Source organism: Callithrix jacchus, chromosome 4 (assembly GCF_049354715.1).
Source record: "Callithrix jacchus isolate 240 chromosome 4, calJac240_pri, whole genome shotgun sequence".
Classification (NCBI taxonomy): Eukaryota; Metazoa; Chordata; class Mammalia; order Primates; family Cebidae; genus Callithrix; species Callithrix jacchus.
The window spans coordinates 95,113,656-95,132,806 of NC_133505.1; the positions used below are offsets into that span (position 1 = coordinate 95,113,656).

The 19,151-nt window shown below is 43.3% G+C and overlaps 1 pseudogene; it reads right to left on the reverse strand.

Annotated features, from left to right (window-relative positions):
• Window positions 1-300: 300 nt before the first annotated feature.
• Window positions 301-1,736, reverse strand: LOC100396147 (nucleosome assembly protein 1-like 1 pseudogene; annotated as a pseudogene).
• Window positions 1,737-19,151: the final 17,415 nt, after the last annotated feature.

Sequence of the window (19,151 nt, forward strand, 5' to 3'; positions counted from 1 at the left end):
TTAATATATAGTAAGCAGAACCATGGGTAAGTGACATACTCATATTTTAAGCAGTAAGAATTAGAAGAAACCACAGAAGCTTTGGGCCTTCTCTCTAGCTCTAACGAATTTTTTTTAAAGCATCAAATCATTTAAGATTTTCTTCTTTTTTTTATACTTGCTTATTAGTATAGTATCTGTTTCCAAAGCTGGTACCTTTTCTTCAATAATGTGATAAAAACTGAGTATAACCCTTAATTCAAGCTAGGCCTTTGCTTCTACCTGAATTGGTACAAAATTAAGACATTATCTTATAAGAACTAAAATTGTATTTGAAATTTTTATTTTAGTCTGTAAAAACAAGCAAACAAACAACAAATAACTTGAAAATAGGCTTGTCAAATGATGTAAATTCATCCTTTCCAGGGAAGCAGAAAGTAGACCATCCTGCTTCACTGCTGCTTGCACTCTGCTGGGTTTTGATCCTTCTTCGGGTCATAGTCTGGATCTTTTTCCTCATCTCCTTCTTCTTCCCCTTCCTCATCCGCTTCTTCACCTTCTTCATCATAATCATCATCATCATCTTCAATAGCTTCTCCAGTAAAGTATAACACTGATCTTGGGATTATACGCTCACATAAAAAGTGACCAATTTCGAAGTCTGCAGCAAGGATAGCTTCAGCATCATCATCCAGATCTCCACTCTCGGGAACTTCAGGAGGGGCAAAAAAATTAAAGAAAGAGTCATTGGAAACTGTTTTAGTCACAGTACGAACTGTCCCGCGTCCCTTGTGTTTCTGCTTCTTCTTAATGGTTTTCAAAGTGACATTCTTTCCTTTTTTCCAATCTATCTGACACCCTGTACAACCCATAATTTCTGGTCCATCAAAAGAAAAGGGATCAGAATCATCTGGTTCTGACCTCATCCTATATGTCTTTGTCAGCACTTCATTTGTAAAATACTCATTGGGTTCAAAGTGAAATTCTAAGACAAAACTCATAGGCTGGCCAGCATCTGAGAACTTCACTTTAATATCTTTCAAGTGCTTCAGAATAGGTTCATCATGTTCCTGAACCATATCACTGAGCAAGTCAACATTCTTAAAAACCGTTAACCAAAATTCAGGAATTCCTTTGGGGTCTTCTTTTTCTTCATCCTTTTTCTCATCTTCAATCTTGGCCTTTTCTTTCAATTCCTCCGAAATCTCATCTTCTTCATCTGGTTTCCATTCACATTCTTCTTCCGTAGGTTCATAAATTGCATTAATGATCTCAAATAGCTTATCAAATAGAGGCTGATAGAGAACAGCATACTTCCTTTCAAGTGAACTTCCTCATAGAATTTGGCTTCTATCTGTGCACATTTAACTTGCAGGTTTTTGAGAGCATTCACTCGTCTTTTAACTACCCTAGGCAGGCTTTCAATGTATCCTGTTGGTGTTTCTACCAGACCATCAAGTCTTTCTTGAAGGGCTGCAAGAATCTGAGGATTTTGCATCATCTGAACAGTTAGCTGACGTGCTTTGATTTTTGTTTCTTCACCAGTTTCTTCTTCTTCTACTTCTTCAACATCATCCAAATCTTGATCAAGTTCAGACTGTTCTTTGTTGTCAATGTCTGCCATGTTGTAAGAACTCCAAATATCGGCGGCTAGTATGGGGAGCCAGGCGGCCGGAGCTGCGCAGGCAGTGACTCAGGGCGGCAGCGGCGGCGGGAGGAGCAGGAGGCGGCGCCGCGAGCAGATGGCGCTAAAAAAGGTGTTTATGACTTTTAATTTTCTTTTTTAAGAGACAGGGTCTTCCTCTGTCACCTAGGCTGGAATGCAGTGGTGCAATGATGAATATTAATAGCTCCTCTGTAGCAGAAACTACTGAATCAAAAAGAAGTATAGAATATACTTAGATGTTCATTTAAAATGTGGATTTTAACCTATGGTAAATGTGCTCAAACCAAAACCTTAGTTTTCTAATAATATCCCAACCAAAAAATGGCAAGAGATTTTGCTCCTGCAGTCAAAAAAATCAGTCATATATGCCTGATGAAGGTCTAGCATATAGGTTATATAAAGAACACTTACAATTCAACAGCAAAAAGACAAGCTTATTAAAAAATGGGCCGGCTGGGCGTGGTGGCTCATGCCAATAATCTCAGCACTTTGGGAGGTCGAGGCGGGCGGATCACCTGAGGTCAGGAGTTCAAGACCAGCCTGGCCAACATGGTGAAACCCTGTCTTTTTAAAAATAAAATAAAATAAAAACTGGGCAAAGGATTTGCCTTAGTCTATTCGGGCTGCTATAACAAAATACCATAGACTGTGGCTTATAAACAACAGAAATTTATTTCTTCCAGTTGTGGAGGCTGGAAGTCCAAGATCAAGGCATTGGCAGATTCCTTGTCTGGTGACCTCACTCCCCCATAGGCTATCATCTTTTCATTGTAACTCACACAGTGGAAGGGTGCAAGGCGTCTCTTTCTAGGTTCTCTCTTTCTTTTTCTTTTTTCTTTTTTTGAGATGGAGTCTCACTCTGCCACCCAGGCTGGAGTGCAGTGTTGAAATCTCGGCTCACTGCAACCTCTGCCTCCCAGGTTCAAGTGATTCTCCTGCCTCAGCCTCCTGAGTAGCTGGGACTACAGGCACATGCCACTATGCCCAGCTAATTTTTGTATTTTTAGTAGAGATGGAGTTTCACCGTATTGGCCAGGCTGGTCTCAAACTCCTGACCTTGTGATCCACCTGCCTTGGCCTCCCAAAATGATGGGAGCCATCACACCCAGCCATGAGCCACCATGCCCAGCCATTTCTCTGTTTTACAGGCACTAACCCATTCATGAGGGCTCTGTCCTCATAACCTAATCTCTCAAAGGCCCTGCCTCCTGTTGGAAATAGATATTGGAAACAAATGCTTGGTGGTGCAAATAAATTTAGCGCTGAGACCAAAGTATCTTTTAGCAACACAATTTTTACTTCCTGGACTGCAGGAAGGGTACTTTTACTAGCCATTTTGCCACAAGAGTATAATGAATAAAGGAAAACAGACAAATTTATCTCTTACCCATTTGGGGTTGTCCTTACTGCTGTGTTTAATCTTCGTTAGTTGGCGCCAGAACTTACAATTTAAACCAAAACCCAATTGGCTAAAAAGTTCAAACTTTTTTATACAGGTAAAGGCAATGAAAAGCTGGAACATGCCTGTGAGCACGTCCGGCACAGATATCTTTGTTAAAGTACAAGGACAGGCCAGGCACGGTGGCTCAAGCCTGTAATCCAAGCACTTTGGAGGCCAAGGCAGGTGGATCACCTGAGGTCGGGAGTTCAAGACCAGCCTGACCAACATGGTGAAATCCCATCTTTATAAAAAATAAAATAAAATAAAATAAAGTACAAGGACATAGACTGTACTACGTGCCTGTAAGCATGGCATATCTAACAGCTACATAGGATAGGGCTTAACAAAGTTATTAGCACACTTATTTTTTAACAAAAAATAAAACTTTAAAGAAGAACTTTTTTACTTTCCACACTTCTAATATCACCACTTTGTGGGTTAGGATTTCAACATATGAATTTGGATAATAGACATTTAAGGACTTAAATTTAAGGACTTTCCAGGATTGAAATAGACATGCTCACTTCAGCATCACATACACTTATTTATTCATTTTATTTTATTTTAAAATTTTTACTTTCATTTTGAGATTGGATCAGGTGGCTGAGGTAGGAGGATCACTTGGACCAAGGAGGTTGAGGCTGCAGTAAGCTATGATTGTGCCACTGCACTCCAGACTGAGTGACAGAGTGAGACCCTGTCTTTTAAAAAGAAAAATTTGGGGCCGGGCGCGGTGGCTCACACCTATAATCCCAGCACTTTGGGAGGCCGAGGCGGGTGGATCACAAGGTCAAGAGATTGAGACCATCCTGGTCAACAAGGTGAAACCCTGTCTCTACTAAAAATACAAAAATTAGCTGGGCATGGTGGTGCACACCTGTAGTCCCAGCTACTCAGGAGGCTGAGGCAGGAGAATTGCCTGAACAGCAGAGGTTGTGGTGAGCCTAGATCGTGCCATTGCACTCCGGCCTAGGTAACAAGAGCGAAACTCTGTCTCAAAAAATAAATAAATAAATAAATAAAAAGAAAAATTTAAAAATCATTTGTTGTTTTAAGTAAAGTAAGTACTACCAGGTCTAAAACAACCCCAGGTCTCCTGGACTCCCTCTGACCACCCTTGCTTTCTGTGTGCTCCCTCCTCCCACAGACAATCTTTCAACCCTTTTTCTTCCTTCAGTGTTTACCTTCATATTTTAAAATAAAATGCGTATAGTGATACATATATATATATATATATATATATATATTTTTTTTTTTTTTTTTTTTTTAGACAGAGTCTTGCTCTGTTGCCCAGGATGACATGCAATGGCTCAGTCTCAGGTCACTGCAACCTCTGCCTCCAGGGTTCAAGTGATTCTCCTGCCTCAGCCTCCTTAATAGCTGGGATTACCGGCACCACACCTGGCTAATTTTTTATTTTAATAGAGACAGGGTTTCACCATGTTGGTCAGGCTGGTCTCAAACTCCTGACCTCAGGTGATCCCCCCGCCTTGGCCTCCCAAAGTGCTGGGATTGCTGGGATTATGGGCAGGTGCAGCTGACAAGCCCACCTAATTTTTTTTTGTATTTTTAGTTGAGATGGGGTTTTACCATGTTAGCCAGGCTGGTCTTGAACTCCTGACCTCAGGTGATTCAAGTGCTGGGATTACAGGCATGAGCCACTGCACCCTGCTCGTATAGTGCTATATTTTTTATGTTTTGGTTTTAGATATAAACTGATGACTTTATAGTAGTATGAAGATGAGGTTTTTAGCTCTGTTATTACCCAGAATATCATCTAAAGACATTTAAACATATACATATATTCTCCTTCCCTATCTTCTTAATACAGTTGTGTCATAAGTTTGGATTCTATTGATATTTCTGTTTACATGTATAATGAGTTGTGCTATGAAGACAATTTCTTGTACTCCCCCCCCTTTTTTTTGCTATTAATAAGTGCTTTACACTTGCTTGAAGAAGTGAATGATACGCCATCCCAAAACATACCAAATTGGTAATTTGATTATTTTGAGTTGAAAGCCTTTAAGAAGAAAGGGCAAGCTGACCAGTCTTCTCCTGCATGCAGCAAGCCATCAACATTCCTCTGGGAGGGGCACTCTCCCTGCAGCAGGCTCAGAATAGACCCGTTATCTCAGAGTGGGAATCGAAATGTACCTGACAAAGGTACTTATGGAAATCACCCTTATCTTCCATATACCTCCTAGTGACACCCCTCCAAATGTATTGCTCCTAGCCAGGTCGCCTTTGTCCTGTGATTTCTTCTCAGATTTATCATTCTTTGTCCCAAAAGTATAAAAGCATCTTGCTTTGGCCATTTCTTTGGACTTGACTGTCTTGTGAAGATCCTCATGTATAAAGCTAATGAATTTGGGCCAGGTGCAGTGGCGCACACCTGTAATCCCAGCACTTTGAGAGGCCAACTAGGGCAGGTCACTTGAGGTCCATAGTTTGAGACCAGGAAGCCTCATCTCTACTAAAGATCAAAAAATGAGCTGAGTATGGTGATGCACACCTGTAATCCCAGCTACTTGGGAGGCTGAGGCAGGAGAATTACTTGAACCTGGGAGATGGAGGTTGCAGTGAACTCAGATCACACCGCTGCACTCCAGCCTAGGTGCTAGAAGGCAACTCTGTTCTCAAAACAAAACAAAACAAAACTATTTGTTTTTGTATGATTTTCTCTTGTTAATCTGCGTGGTGTCACTTTGGTTTCTAGAACCAGCTGAAGAACCCACATAAGACCCACAGAGGAACTGGAGGTGATCTCTTGCTCTCCTACACTCTTTTTTTGACCTCATTTTATTATTTACCCGCTTTATTTACAGCGCTTATCCATCCCCAAGGTCTCTGCTAGAAGTACATCTCTTCTCAAGTTCTGCAAACATATTGAGAATTCCAGCAATTTTATCTTGTTCTTTGAAACCTCCCCCTTGCCCCGGGACTCATCTGTCCTTCTGCTGCAGGCTGGGCTAGTCGCTCTCTGGCCCTCTTGTACAGTCTCTTGCAGGGAGACTGCTTCTGACCCTCCCCCTGGAAATTCCTTTTACTCTTCTCCCGAGTGAGCTCTCATGCGTGCTAGATCCCATGTCTTATTCTTTCTTGGTTTACTCTTTTCAATGAAGCACTTCTTCCAGTGGCTTCCTGAAAAAGACTGCATGGGGAAATACATTTCTTGAGGTGTTATGTGTTTGGAAGATCTTTATTCTACTCTTATATCTGATTGACAGTTTGGTAGGAAACAGACTTCTAAGTTGGAATTAATTTACCCTTGAAATTTTGAAGTCATTGTTCATTGTCCTCTAGCTTCAAACTGAGATTTCAGATACTATTCCAATTCTGACGCTTTGTGTGTGACCTGTCTTTTCCTTAGAAAGACTATGGGCCGAGTGGTGGCAAACACCTGTAATCTCAGCACTTTGGGAAGCCAGGGTGGAAGTGTCACTTGAGTGCAGTTGTTTGTGACCAGCCTGGGCAACATGAGAAGATCCCATCAATACAAATGTTTTTTTTTTTTTAATGAAGCAGGCATGGTGGTGCACTCCTGTAGTCCCAGCTACTTGGGAGGCCGAGGTGGGAGGATCACTTGAGCCTGGGAGGTTGAGGCTGCAGTGAGCTGTGACTGTGCCACCACACTCCAACTTGAGGAAAGAGTGAGACCCTGTCTCAAAAACTAAGATTTTAATTTTTTGCCTTTCTTTTCTCTCTCTCTTTTCTTTCTTTTTTTCTTTCCTTTCTTTGCTTTTTTCCTTCCTTCCTTTCTTCCTTCCTTCTTTCCTTTTTCTTCCTGTCTTCCTTTTTTTTTGATAGGGTCTTGGCTCTGTCCAGCCTGGAGAGCAATGATGTGATAATGGCTCACTCTGGCCTTGACCTCTTAGGCTCAAGCAATCCTCCCACCTGAGCCTCCCGAGAAGCTGGGACTAGAGGTGTGTGCCACGACACCTAGCTAATTTTTATTTTTCGTAGAGACAGAGGTCTCCCTGTGTTGCCCAAGCTGGTCTTGAACTCCTGGACTCAAGTGATCCTCCTGCCTCAGCCTCCCACAGTGGCATAAGCCACTGTGCCCAGCCAGAGAAGTTTTCTTGAAGTGACTCTTTCTCTTATCTATTACTGCACAACAAACTACCCCAAAACATAATAGCTCAAAATAACAACCTTGAAGAAGACAAAAGAAATATAGAGAGGAACCACTTTATTTGCTCACAATTTTATCAATTGCAATAGACTCAGATGGTCAGATTCTCAACTGGGTATGGTGGTTCACACCTGTGATCCCAGCAAGTTTTAAATTTTCTTTTTATAGCATCTTGTTTTTGTTTCATGGATGCACTATATTTCTAACACACTGAGGCTATTAATTACAGGGGCTTTAAACATTTTTTCTTCTGCTCTCTTAATGTCCTACAGGATCCTTTTATTCCTATTTAATTATATACGTGGTTTGATCCTCAATAATTAACTGATCCTTGCCTGACTGCTTGCACTTTAAGATATAGCAATAAGAGGCTGATTGTATGCTCTGAGTTTGTTGGGCCTCAGAAACCAATACCCCAAAATATACGTGCTGAACGGAAGAAGCTTCCAAGTTTCTCTGACCACACTCCCCACCATCTCTCCCAAAGCGCTGCAACAAGCTGAAGTTTCTTCGTCTGCCTAAGATCCAGACCCACCAAAAGGAACACGTTTTAATTTATTTTTTATTTCATCTTTCTTTTTTTCTTTTACTTTTTAATTTTTATGAGAAAGTACCTGTGGAGGAACAATTTTTTTTCTTATTCTTCCTGTAGGAGCAAGAATGTAATCATATCTGAAGACACCCTTTCAGGAGCTAATGTATGCATTAAGCCCTGTTCCCCTATCATTCATTCTCTCTAGTAATTCCCTAAGAGAATGCTGCTTCTTCCCCTTTCCACAGTCTTTTTTCCAGGATGGTATATAAGCTTATAAACTCCTCTGCGGGGTAAGTAATCACTCTGTGGTTCTCCCCAGGTAAAATTTCTATGCCTTTTCTCCAATTAGTGTCTTTCATAAGCTGATTTTTCGGCAAACCTTCAGAGGGCAAAGAGGGAGTTTTCCCTTGGCCCCTACCGTTCATTGGCTTGTGGGCTTCCCTATGAGATGATCTATCTGGCTGGGCTGTATTTTTTTTTTTTTTTTTGAGACAGGGTTTCACTCTGTCACTCAGGCTAGAGTGCAGTGGCACAATCATGATTCACTGCAGCCTCAACCTCCTGGGCTCAAGCGATCCTCCCACCTCAGCCTCCTAAATATCTGGGATTACAGGCCCATATCTCTGTGCCTAGCTAATTTTTTATCCTTTGCAGAGGTGGGGGTCTCACCATGTTGCCCAGGCTGGTCTCAGACTCCTGGCTCAAGTGATCCTCTGGCTGGACTATATCTTAAAGAACATTAGAAATTAAAGGAATATGAGTGTCAACATTTAAACTAATCACATCGTATGCACTTGTATATGTTAAGAGTAACTGTAATATGCTAATTAACTAGTTAGGCTAAAATATCACTGTCTTCTCTCCCATTAAACTCAAAAAGCTAATGACATCATTTCAGATACAGCATTTATAGCAATGAGTCATATTTGGCTGTGAATCATAATTAATGCCTCAACTAAAACTTGGCAGAATATCACCTGCACAGGTTCATCCTGAGCTTTCCTGTGAAGGTGACTGTGCCTGTTCTTCAGCTCCGAAATCCAAACATACAATCTTTCTCTTTGAGTTCGGGATTTTTTTTTTTTTTTTTTTTTTGAGACAGAGTATCCCTCTGGTTACCCAGGCTGGAGTGCAATGGCACAATCTCGGCTCACCACAACCTCCGCCTCCTGGGTTCAGGCAATTCTCCTGCCTCAGCCTCCTGAGTAGCTGGGATTACAGGCACACTCCACCATGCCCAGCTAATTTTTTTGTATTTTTAGTAGAGACGGGGTTTCACCTTTTGGCCAGGATGATCTCGATCTCTTGACCTCGTGATCCACCTGCCTTGGCCTCCCAAAGTGATGGGATTACAAGCTTGAGCCACCGCGCCCAGCCAGGAATTTTTTAAATGATATAATTTAGGGAATGTTGGCCTTGTCTTCTTGTACAAACCTTAAGTTTTTAAAATTTTATCTTATTTTTTGTATTTGTCCTGAGAGTATACCAAGTAACAAACCTTAAATTTTTAAGGATGAAATTAAAACATGAGAAAGATAACTCGCTGGGTGTGGTGGCTCACACCTGTAATCCCAGGACTTTGGGAGGTCAAGACAGGCAGATTACGTGAGGCCAGGAGTACAAGACCAGCCTGGCCAACAGGGTGAAACCCCGTCTCTACTAAAAATACAAAAATTAGCTGGGCATGATGATGCGTACCTGTAGTCCCAGCTACTTGGAGGCTGAGGTGAGATAAACACTGGAACCTGGGAGGCAGAGGTTGCAGTGAACCAAAATCATACCACTGCATTCCAGCCTGGGTGACAGAGTGAGACCCGTCTCAAAGAAAAAACAAAACAAAAACCCAAGCAATGTCAATTTGATTGTTTTGTACAAATCCTAAATTTTTCTGGATGTTATAAGGACATGAAAATGTTCTTTTCTTAGCATGAGTTGCCAGAAAACTCTCTATACAGTCTCGCTTAGGCTAAAAAACTACAAGCATTTCTCCAAAACAAGTGTTCATTTTGTAACCTTTTACTATCACAAAGTTGAAAGAGCTCTACAGACTGAAATTCTATTCTATCATATCACTTTAAATTCAAATACTGTAAAAATTGGAGCACTGCACTATTGTGTAAAAATGAAATATGCTATTTTCCTTATGGAATTTTAGCTGACTAGAAGGACGGAACGAACTGACTGTCCTGGGGCCTGAAAAGTAAATGAGATTTGGCAGGGTATGTTTCAGTCCATCTTTCTTGATTTCTTTTAAACATTTTGAAAATAATTTTACTCCCATTCTGGAGATGTCAAGTGAAATAACCAAGGATAACTAGAATGATTAAATTAATAGATTTCCATATTTTGCAGAAGAGTAGGGACACTTTTTGTATAAATGGTTCATAGGCAACTAAAAAGCAACTTAGTTATTTGGGGATTCTTTTGTGTTTAAGAGAGAAAACATAAAAATTTCAATTCATTAGGAGTTGCTTTCTTTTTGCGGGGACAGAGTCACTCTGTTGCCCAGGCTGGAGTGAAGTGATGCCATCATGGCTCACTGCAGCCTCAGCCTCCCAGGCTGAAACAATCCTCCCACCTCAGCCTCCTGAGTAGCTGGGACTATAGGCGTGTGCCAGCCAGCTAATTTCTTAAATTCTTTGTGGAGACAGAGTCTCGCTATGTTGCCCAGGCTGGACTCAAATTCCTAGCCTCAAGCGAGCCTCCTCCTGCGTCAGCCTCCCAAAGTGTTGCAATTACAAGTGTGAACCCACTGCACCCAGCTTCGTTGGCCTTTAAGGTGAAGAACATAAAAAATAAAACCTGGGCCAGGCGCGGTGGCTCACGCCTGTAATCCCAGCACTCTGGGAGGCCTAGGCGGGCGGATCACCTGAGGTCAGGAGTTCAAGACCAGCCTGACCAACATGGTGAAACCCCATCTTTAAAAAATAAACAAATAAATAAAACCTGGCCAGGCACAGTGGCTTACACCTGTGATCCCAGCACTTTGGGAGGACGTGGTGGGAGATCACTTGAGTCCAGGACTTCAAGAGCCACCTGAGCAACATAGCCAGACCTTGTCTCTACAAAAAATTAAACATTAGCCTGGTGTGGTGGCATGAGCCTGTAGTCCCAGCTACCTGGAGACTGAGGTGGCAGGACTGCTCGAGCCAGGGAGGTCAGGGCTACGGTAAGCCATGATCACACCACTGCACTCCAGCCTGGGTGACACAGTGACACCTTATCTCAAAAGAAAAAAGGACAGAAGGAAGGAAGGGAAAGAGGGAGGGAGGGAGGGAGGGGAAAAAAACCACCTTATTAAACCAAGATAATTGGCTGGGTATGGTGGCTCAAATGCTGTAATCCCAATACTTTGGGAAGCTGAGGCGGGTGGATCACTTGAGGCCAGGAATTTGAGACCAGCCTGATCAACATGGTGAAACCTCATCTCTACTAAAAATACAAAAATTAGCCGGGTGTGGTTGCAGGCTCTTGTAGTCCTGGCTACTTAGGAGGCTGAGGTAGGAGAAACACTTGAACTGGGGAGGCAGAGGCTGCAGTGAACCGAGAGTGTGCCACTGCACTCCAGCCTGGGTGACAGAGCAAGACTCTTTGTCTCAAAAAAGAAAAACAAAAAATCAAGATAATGGCTGGGCACGGTGGCTCAAACCTGTAATCCCAGCACTTTGGGCTAAAAACCTACAAGAATTTCTTCAAAATAAGTGTTTATTTTGTAACCTTTTACTATCACATAGTTGAAAGAGCTCTACAGTCTGCTGAGGGGGGCAGATCACTTGAGGTCAGAAGTTTGAAACCAGCCTGGCCAACATGGTGAAATCCTGTCTCTACTAAAAATACAAAAAAATCAGCCGGGTGTGGTGGTGAGCGCCTGTAATCCCAGCTACTCGGGAGGCTGAGGCAGGAGAATTGCTTGAACCTGGGAGGTGGAGGCTGCAGCGAGCTGAGATCGCACCATTGCACTCCAGCCTGGGTGACAGAGTAAGACTCTGTCTCAAATAAATAAACAAACAAACTAAAGATAATCTTATTTTCTCTCCGCATTGCCCTGTGGGTTTTCATATTCCAATCAAAGCTATTGTTACTCTCTAAGTCAACTAGATTTGGAAATCTGGGAGCCATCCCTTTTACTCTTTTTTTTTCTCGCCTCTCCTGACCCTCATATTTCCTACCCTGTCTGGTCTCCCAGCTTAACCAATGTTACTAGTTACCAGTGACTGTCTCAGGTTTTTATTCTGATGTCCACCTTTCCATTTTCTTTGAACTTAGCCCAAGCTCCCAAGTGCCCACAGTTGAGTTAGTACCATTTGCCTCACTGCCTCCAATCTATATTTTAGGGGTTTCAAGTTTTTTGCCTAGAGTCAGGTAAGTAAAGAAGCAAAATGAGCTGGCTGAGCACAGGTCTTATTTTAAGAGGTTGTCCTCTACTCAGCTTCAGCCATTTGTTGCTCCAACAGAGATCAATGAGACACTATTACTAGAAATTCCGTTTTTGGGTCGGGCACAGTGGCTCACACCTGTAATCCCAGCACTTTGGGAGGCCAAGGCAGGAAGATCATCATTTGAGGCTGAGTTCAAGACCAGCCAAGGCAACACAATGAGACCGTACTGATTTTTTTGTAAAACTACATAAGCTACTTTTTGTAATTTCTTAAATTTAGAAATTAGCCAGGCATGTTGGCACATGCCTACAGTCCCAGTTACTTGGTAGTCTGAGGTGAGAGGATCACTTAAACCCAGGAGGTCAAAGCTGCAGTGAGCTATGATTGAGCCACTGCACTCCAGCCTGGGTGATGGGGTGAGTCCCCATTGGGAAGGGAAGGAGAGGGGAGGGGAGGAGAGAGGGGGAGAAAAGAGGAGAAGAGGCCACGCGCTGTGGCTCATGCCTGTAGTCCCAGCTACTCGGGAGGCTGAGGCTGGAGGATCGCTTAAGCCCAGGAGTTCTGGGCTGTAGTGTGGTATGCTGATCAGGTGTCCGCACTAAGTTCGGCATCAATATGGTGACCTCTTGGGAGCCAGGGACCACCAGGTTGCCTAAGGAGGTGTGAACTGGCCCATATTGGAAATGGAGCAGGTCAAAACTCCTATGCTGATCAGTAGTGGGATTGTGCCTGTGAATAGCCACTGTACTCCAGCCTGGGCAATATAGTCAGACCCTGTCTCTTAAAAAAAAATTTTTTTTAATGTAAAAGGAAAAGAGAAGGAAGAGAGGAAGAAGAAGGGGAGGGAAGGATAGAGGGAGGAATGGAAGGAAAGGAGGGAGAGAGGGAGGGAGGGAAGGAATTCAGTTTTCCCAGAGAACTCAGGAATTCCTAGAGTTGCCTTAGGATTCTTACTTCCATTCCTAAAAAAAACCTCCATCTCCTAAAACTGCCACATTGGCCTGGCCAATCCTCTCAATGCTCGTCTGTCCACAGTTCCTAAAATGGGCCTAGGTGGTTCCTTATAGACAGGTGCTTCACCATCCTGGCCAGAGGCCACCCAGGACAGCTCTAGTAAGAAAGTTCTGTTGAATGTAGATAATATTGACTAACCATCCAATTATCCTGTTTGGACCAATCCATACTGAACCAATCAGCTTCCCTCTCGCTGGAATTTGAACTTTTGGTAAAGAGCAAGCCAGGTGGTAGTGAGAGTGGAAGCAGAAATGCAGAAAAAGAACAAACAGTGATTGAGTCTTTAAGAGTAAGGCTCAACAAACATCTGCTAAGAAGTAATAACCTGGTAGTTAAGGCTATTTTGGATCCTTAATGAATTTTGAATTTCCAAATGTCATTTCAAGTTGGTCAGGTATTACATCATTTCTTGTTCCTTCCATGAGCTCTGGGTATGAAGGTCTTCCTGCTATCCTATGAGGCCTGGGATGTGGGCAATGTTCTTGTCTTCCTTATGTCTATGTGTGCATATCCTTAAAACAACCCATTACTTTAGGTAACCTGAGTTAATTCTTGCAATGAAGAAAAAATAATATACACAATGATCTCTCTCCCTCTCCCTCTCTCTTTTTTTTTTTTGACAGGGAGTCTCACTCTGTCACCCATGCTGGAGTGCAGTGGCATGATCTTGGCAAACTGCAATCTCTGCCTCCTAGGTTTAAGCAATTCTCCTGCCTGAGGCTCCCGAGTAGCTGAGATTACAGGTTCGTGCCACCACGCCCAACTAATTTTTGTATTTTTAATGGAGACAGGGTTTTACCATGTTGGCCAGGCTGGTCTTGAACTCCTAACCTCAGGTGATCTGCCTGTCTCTGTTAAAATGCATGCACTCAATGAAGAGATCCCCGCAAACAGGCTTTGTGTGAGCAACATGGCTACTTATTCACCTGGGTACAGGCGGGCTGAGGCCGAAAAGGGTGTCAGCATAGGGTGGTGGGATAGGAGTTGGTTTTATAGGTTTGGGGTGGGGAGTGGAAAATTAGAGTTTAGGGTGGTTTTTTGTAAGCTGGGAGGGGGTCCTAGGTTTGCAAGCTGGGGTGGGGTCTAGGGTGTGGAGCCACCAGGTTGACCAAGGTCGGTTACAAAGTCCAATGGCCTTATCAATTAGGGCGGGAATCGGGAACAATAGAGAATGTCTCAAAGTTAAGTAAGCAGGGGTTGATCATTTCTTTCTCCTTTCATGGTCTTTAGATTTCCCAGTTACCTTAGATTTTCAAGGAACTCATCTGGAGTGTCCATGCAGCTCACAGAGGTTAACATTACGTCCATGGGGCCGTCAGTCAGCCTAAAAGACCTTACAGCCCAGCGCCTCCCAAAGTGCTGCGATTACAGGCATGAGCCACCGTCCCCAGCCTCTCTCTCTCTTTTAAAATCACTCTTTTTTTGGCTGGGCACAGTGGCTCAAGCCTGTAATCCCAGCACTTTGGGAGGCTGAGGCGGGTGGATCACAAGGTCAAGAGATTGAGACCATCCTGGCCAACATGGTGAAACCCCATCTCTCCTAAAAATACAAAAATTAGCTGGGTGTGGTGGCATGCGCCTGTAGTCCGGAGGCTGAGGCAGGAGAATTGCTTGAACCTGGGAGGCGGAGGTTGCACTGAGTCGAGATTGTGCCCCTGCACTCGAGCCTGGCGCCTGGTGACAAAGTGAGACTCTGTCTCAATAAAAAAAAAAAAAACAAAAAAAACCCACTCTTTTAAAGAGGTAATTTTACTCAAATTTTGATAAATTGTAAAATGCTCCCAACTGCTTTTCTTCTGATCTTTTGCTCTTCTCTGTTTCTTTTATTTTTAATAAAAAGATGGGGTTTCACCATGTTGGTCAGGCTGGTCTTGAACTCCCGACCTCAAGTGATCACCTGCCTTGGCCTCCAAAGTGCTTGATTACAGGCGTGAGCCACCACGCTCAGCCTCTTCTCTGTTTCAATGTAGAACATTATTCTGGAAAATTTAAGAACATGAGTTACATTAGTAAAAGTACATCAGTTAAGTCAAGAAAAATGTGCCAGTATTCTATAAAGTGCATTCTATCACACACACACACACACACACACACACACACACACACACAAAATGGCATTACGTTTTTGATGACTTTATTTAGAGTAGTTACAAGAGAGGACTGGCTTGGATGTCTCCAGTTTTTACAACGAGCTTAAATCATGAAAAAGCTGATAATTCTCCAGAATCACAAAGCACTGTGGAGCAAGAACTGTGCTTCAATCCATGCTCAGAATATGTAAGGGAGAAGAAATAGGATGCTGACCATGACAGTGGGAACAAATAAAAAGAGAAAAAGGGGGAAAGACATGAGACATAAAGTGAAAGGACAAAAATTCCATCCTTTTTACAATGGAGTAAATATTTCAAACAATTTCATAATGTAATAATTAAATCAGAATTCTTTTTAAAAATTATTATAATTCATGACCTTAAAAGGAAACATGTGTTTTTGTTTTTTGGGTTTTTTTTTAATAGAGACAAGGTCTCACTTTGCTGCCTGGGCTCGTCTCAAAACTCTTGAGCTCGTGATCCTCCCTCCCTGGCCTCCCAGTGTGTTGGGATTATGGGCGTGGGCCTCTGAGTCTGGCCAAATTTTATGTTTTTTAAAAACCCCAGCAGTGTGGCTGGTTACGATGGCTCACACCTGTAATCCCAGCATTTTGGGAGTCTGAGGCGGGTGGATCACCCGAGGTCAGCCTGACCAACATGGCAAAAAACCATTCCTACTAAAAATACAAAAATTAGCCAGACGTGGTGGCCCAATGCCTGTAATCCCAGCTACTCAGGAGGCTGTGGCATGAGAATCGCTTAAACCCAGAAGGTGAAGGTTGCAGTGAGGCGAGATTGCTCCGCTGCATTGCAGCCTGACTGCCAGAGCAAGACTTTATCTTTTTTTTTTTTTTTTTTGTAAGACAGTGTTTCACCATGTTGGTCAGGCTGGTCTTGAACTCCGGACCTCAGGCGATCTGCCCGCCTTGGCCTCCAAAATGCTTGGATTACGGGCGTGAGCCACCACACCCAGCCAAGACTTTATCTTAAAATATAAAATAAAATAAAAATAAAAGCCCAGCAGTGACATTATCTATATTACTCTATTTCCAGTCTATACTAATGGTATAATAGTAATATTTGGCTTTTGTCTTCCATTACTGTCAGAGCCCCTTGAAGCCCTTGGGATTTCCTGATAGGAGTGTCTTTTGTTACTCATAAAGTACCCTTTTAATAACACCTGAGTGTATGCTAATAAGGTAATTTTGGGTGGAAGCCTTTAGATAATCTCAGGGTGGGACACGTCACCAGAAAGACCAAGTGATTTTAGGATTAGAGAGTTGCAGCTTTCAGCAGCATTCACCAACCTCCAGAAAAGGTGTGAGGGGCGGGGCTGGACATAAAGCACTATAAAAACTCAATCAATAATATTTGATGAGCTTTCAGGTTGCTAACCAAGTGGCAGTGTTAGGAGGGTGGGGCACCTAGAGAAGGTGTGGAAGCTCTGCCCCTCAAACCGCTGATCATCTGTATCCTTTATTTATTTACTTACTTATTTGCCTTTTTTTTTTTTTTTGAGACAGAGTTTTGCTGTTTTTGCCCAGGCTGGAGTGCAGTGGCGCAATTGCAGCTCACTGTAACCTCCGTGTAAGGTCTTTTAGGCTGACTGACAGCCCCATGGACGCCATGTTAACCTCTGTGACCTGCACAGACACACTCCAGACGAGTTTCTGGAAAATCTAAAATAACTGGAAGACCATGAAAAGAGAAAGAAATGATCAACCCCTTTGGTCTCTACTTAAGACATTCTCTACTGCTCCCTTATTCCTGCCCCAATTGATAAGGCCACCGGACTTTGTAAACAAGCTTGGTCAGACTCCTGACCCAGGCCCTAAGACCCCCTCCCAGCTTGCAAACCTACCACCTCTAGGCAAGAGGCCACTGCACTCCAACCTGAGTCTCAGAATAAAAGCCCCGTCTAAAAACAAAGTTTATAAAGTGATTGGGAAGCATTTTTCTGGATATTCAATCTATCCATCAATCATTTCATTTGAGGCACCAATTGCTTACTACCCCAAAGCGGAAACTATTGTAGGGGCTATGAGTGTAAGATTATTGTGATCTTCTAAAAACATAGAATATAGTGTGGCAGGTAGTACAGCTGTTGTTAAAACTTTGGTCTTGCCATACCTGGACTGGAGATCAAATTCTGATGCTAACTTACAGTTTGATCTTTCAGAAGTCCTTTACCCTAAGCCTCAGCTTCCCAGCTGTAAAATGGGGATAAAATACAGTACTGTCCATCTAAAAAGAAGAACCTGAGGCAAAATTAGGCCAAGATTGAAGACTGCAACCCAAGACCATAGATTCAAGCTGCACTGAATATACACTCGGATTAGCCACAGTTAAAAGTAGGTTTTTAAAGGAAAAGAGGCAGCTCCTAATTGTTTACCAATGTACATTTAAAAACTATACATTGGTCGGGTGCAGTGGCTCAAGCCCGTAATCCCAGCACTTTGGGAGGCTGACGCGGGTGGATCGAGGTCAAGAGATCGAGACCATCCTGGTCAACATGGTGAAACCCTGTCTCCACTAAAAATACAAAAAAATTAGCTGGGCATGGTGGCGCGTGCCTGTAATCCCAGCTACTCAGGAGGCTGAGGCAGGAGAATTGCCTGAACCCAGGAGGCGGAGGTTGCGGTGAGCCGAGATCGCGCCATTGCACTCCAGCCTGGGTAACAAGAGTGAAACTCTGTCTCAAAAAAAAACAAAAAACAAAACTATACATTGTTCTTTATGTCTTAAATTCCAGAAACATAAAGATAATGCGCAGGCAGCTAATCAGGAACAAAATGCCTTTAAACAATTGCTCCAGGCATGGGTTGGTAGGGAAAGGAAGAGAGTGACAGAGCCTCCCTACCTCGCAGAGCTGAGGTCTGAGCTATTTTTCTTAGTACTATTCATAAGGGTTGTTGCGAAGTTAAAGTGAGATAATTTACGTAAAGAACAGTTCCCGGAACATAAATACATGATAAATTATGGCCACAATTCTTTTTTGTGGGTGAGCAGTGCGGGGAAATCAAGAGAGATTTCTGTCTACACACAGCTAATAAAATACTCTGTAGGTTGCAGGGCTGTTTCACTTTCTCCCTTGGAGATAGAAGCCAACTTGCTGCTTCCTCAAGTACCAGATACAATGTTGCGATCTCAAAGTCTCACAGTATTAAGTCAGAAAAAACTCCAACTTCCGTTTATGGATTTACAGAGAACTTATTATACATTGAGGGGCCAATTCAACCAGTAAGTCACTTTGACTTTTACTCTGATCACCAGGACTAACAAGCAGCCTTGCTGAACCAAGTAAATGAAAGAATCGTGAGCCACACTTCAGTAGACATAATTTAAATGTAGACTGATTTTCTTCACGATTGCTAGGGAAGAAATCTCTACAACATACTTAAAAATCTTTTTTAAAAATGATAACGCTGTTATGTTGGGCTGAAAATAAAATTGATACTTCCCCAAGGTCAGCAGCGGAGGAGGCAACCGTGGCCTTGCCAGAGTCGTCCCGCTTCCCCGCCCCCGTTCTTCCTGCCGCCCTCCTCCTGCCCCCTCCCTTCCCCACCCACAATCAACAAACTCCCCCGGGACATTTCAGTCCCACCACTCTTTAGCCAGGCGAGGCGCGGAGCGGTGCTGGGGAGGGGTTAGGAGGGTGGGGCGGAAACCCAACTTCATTGTTCGCGGGACCGACTTTTCCCGAAAGAGCCCGCTGGCAGCGCCTGCGCAGTGCGCGCTCTTTGTGCCAGGCTGCAGCAAGCTGGTTGTTTGTGTGTGTCTACCCCAAGCGGCGGAGGCGGAGCAGGGGCGTGGCCTGCACCGTCGCATTCTGATTGGGCTTTCCCAGGGAGGTGGGCGGGCATGGGGCGGAGCTTCCGATAACAACACTTGGAGCTGGGGCTGTGGCTATTT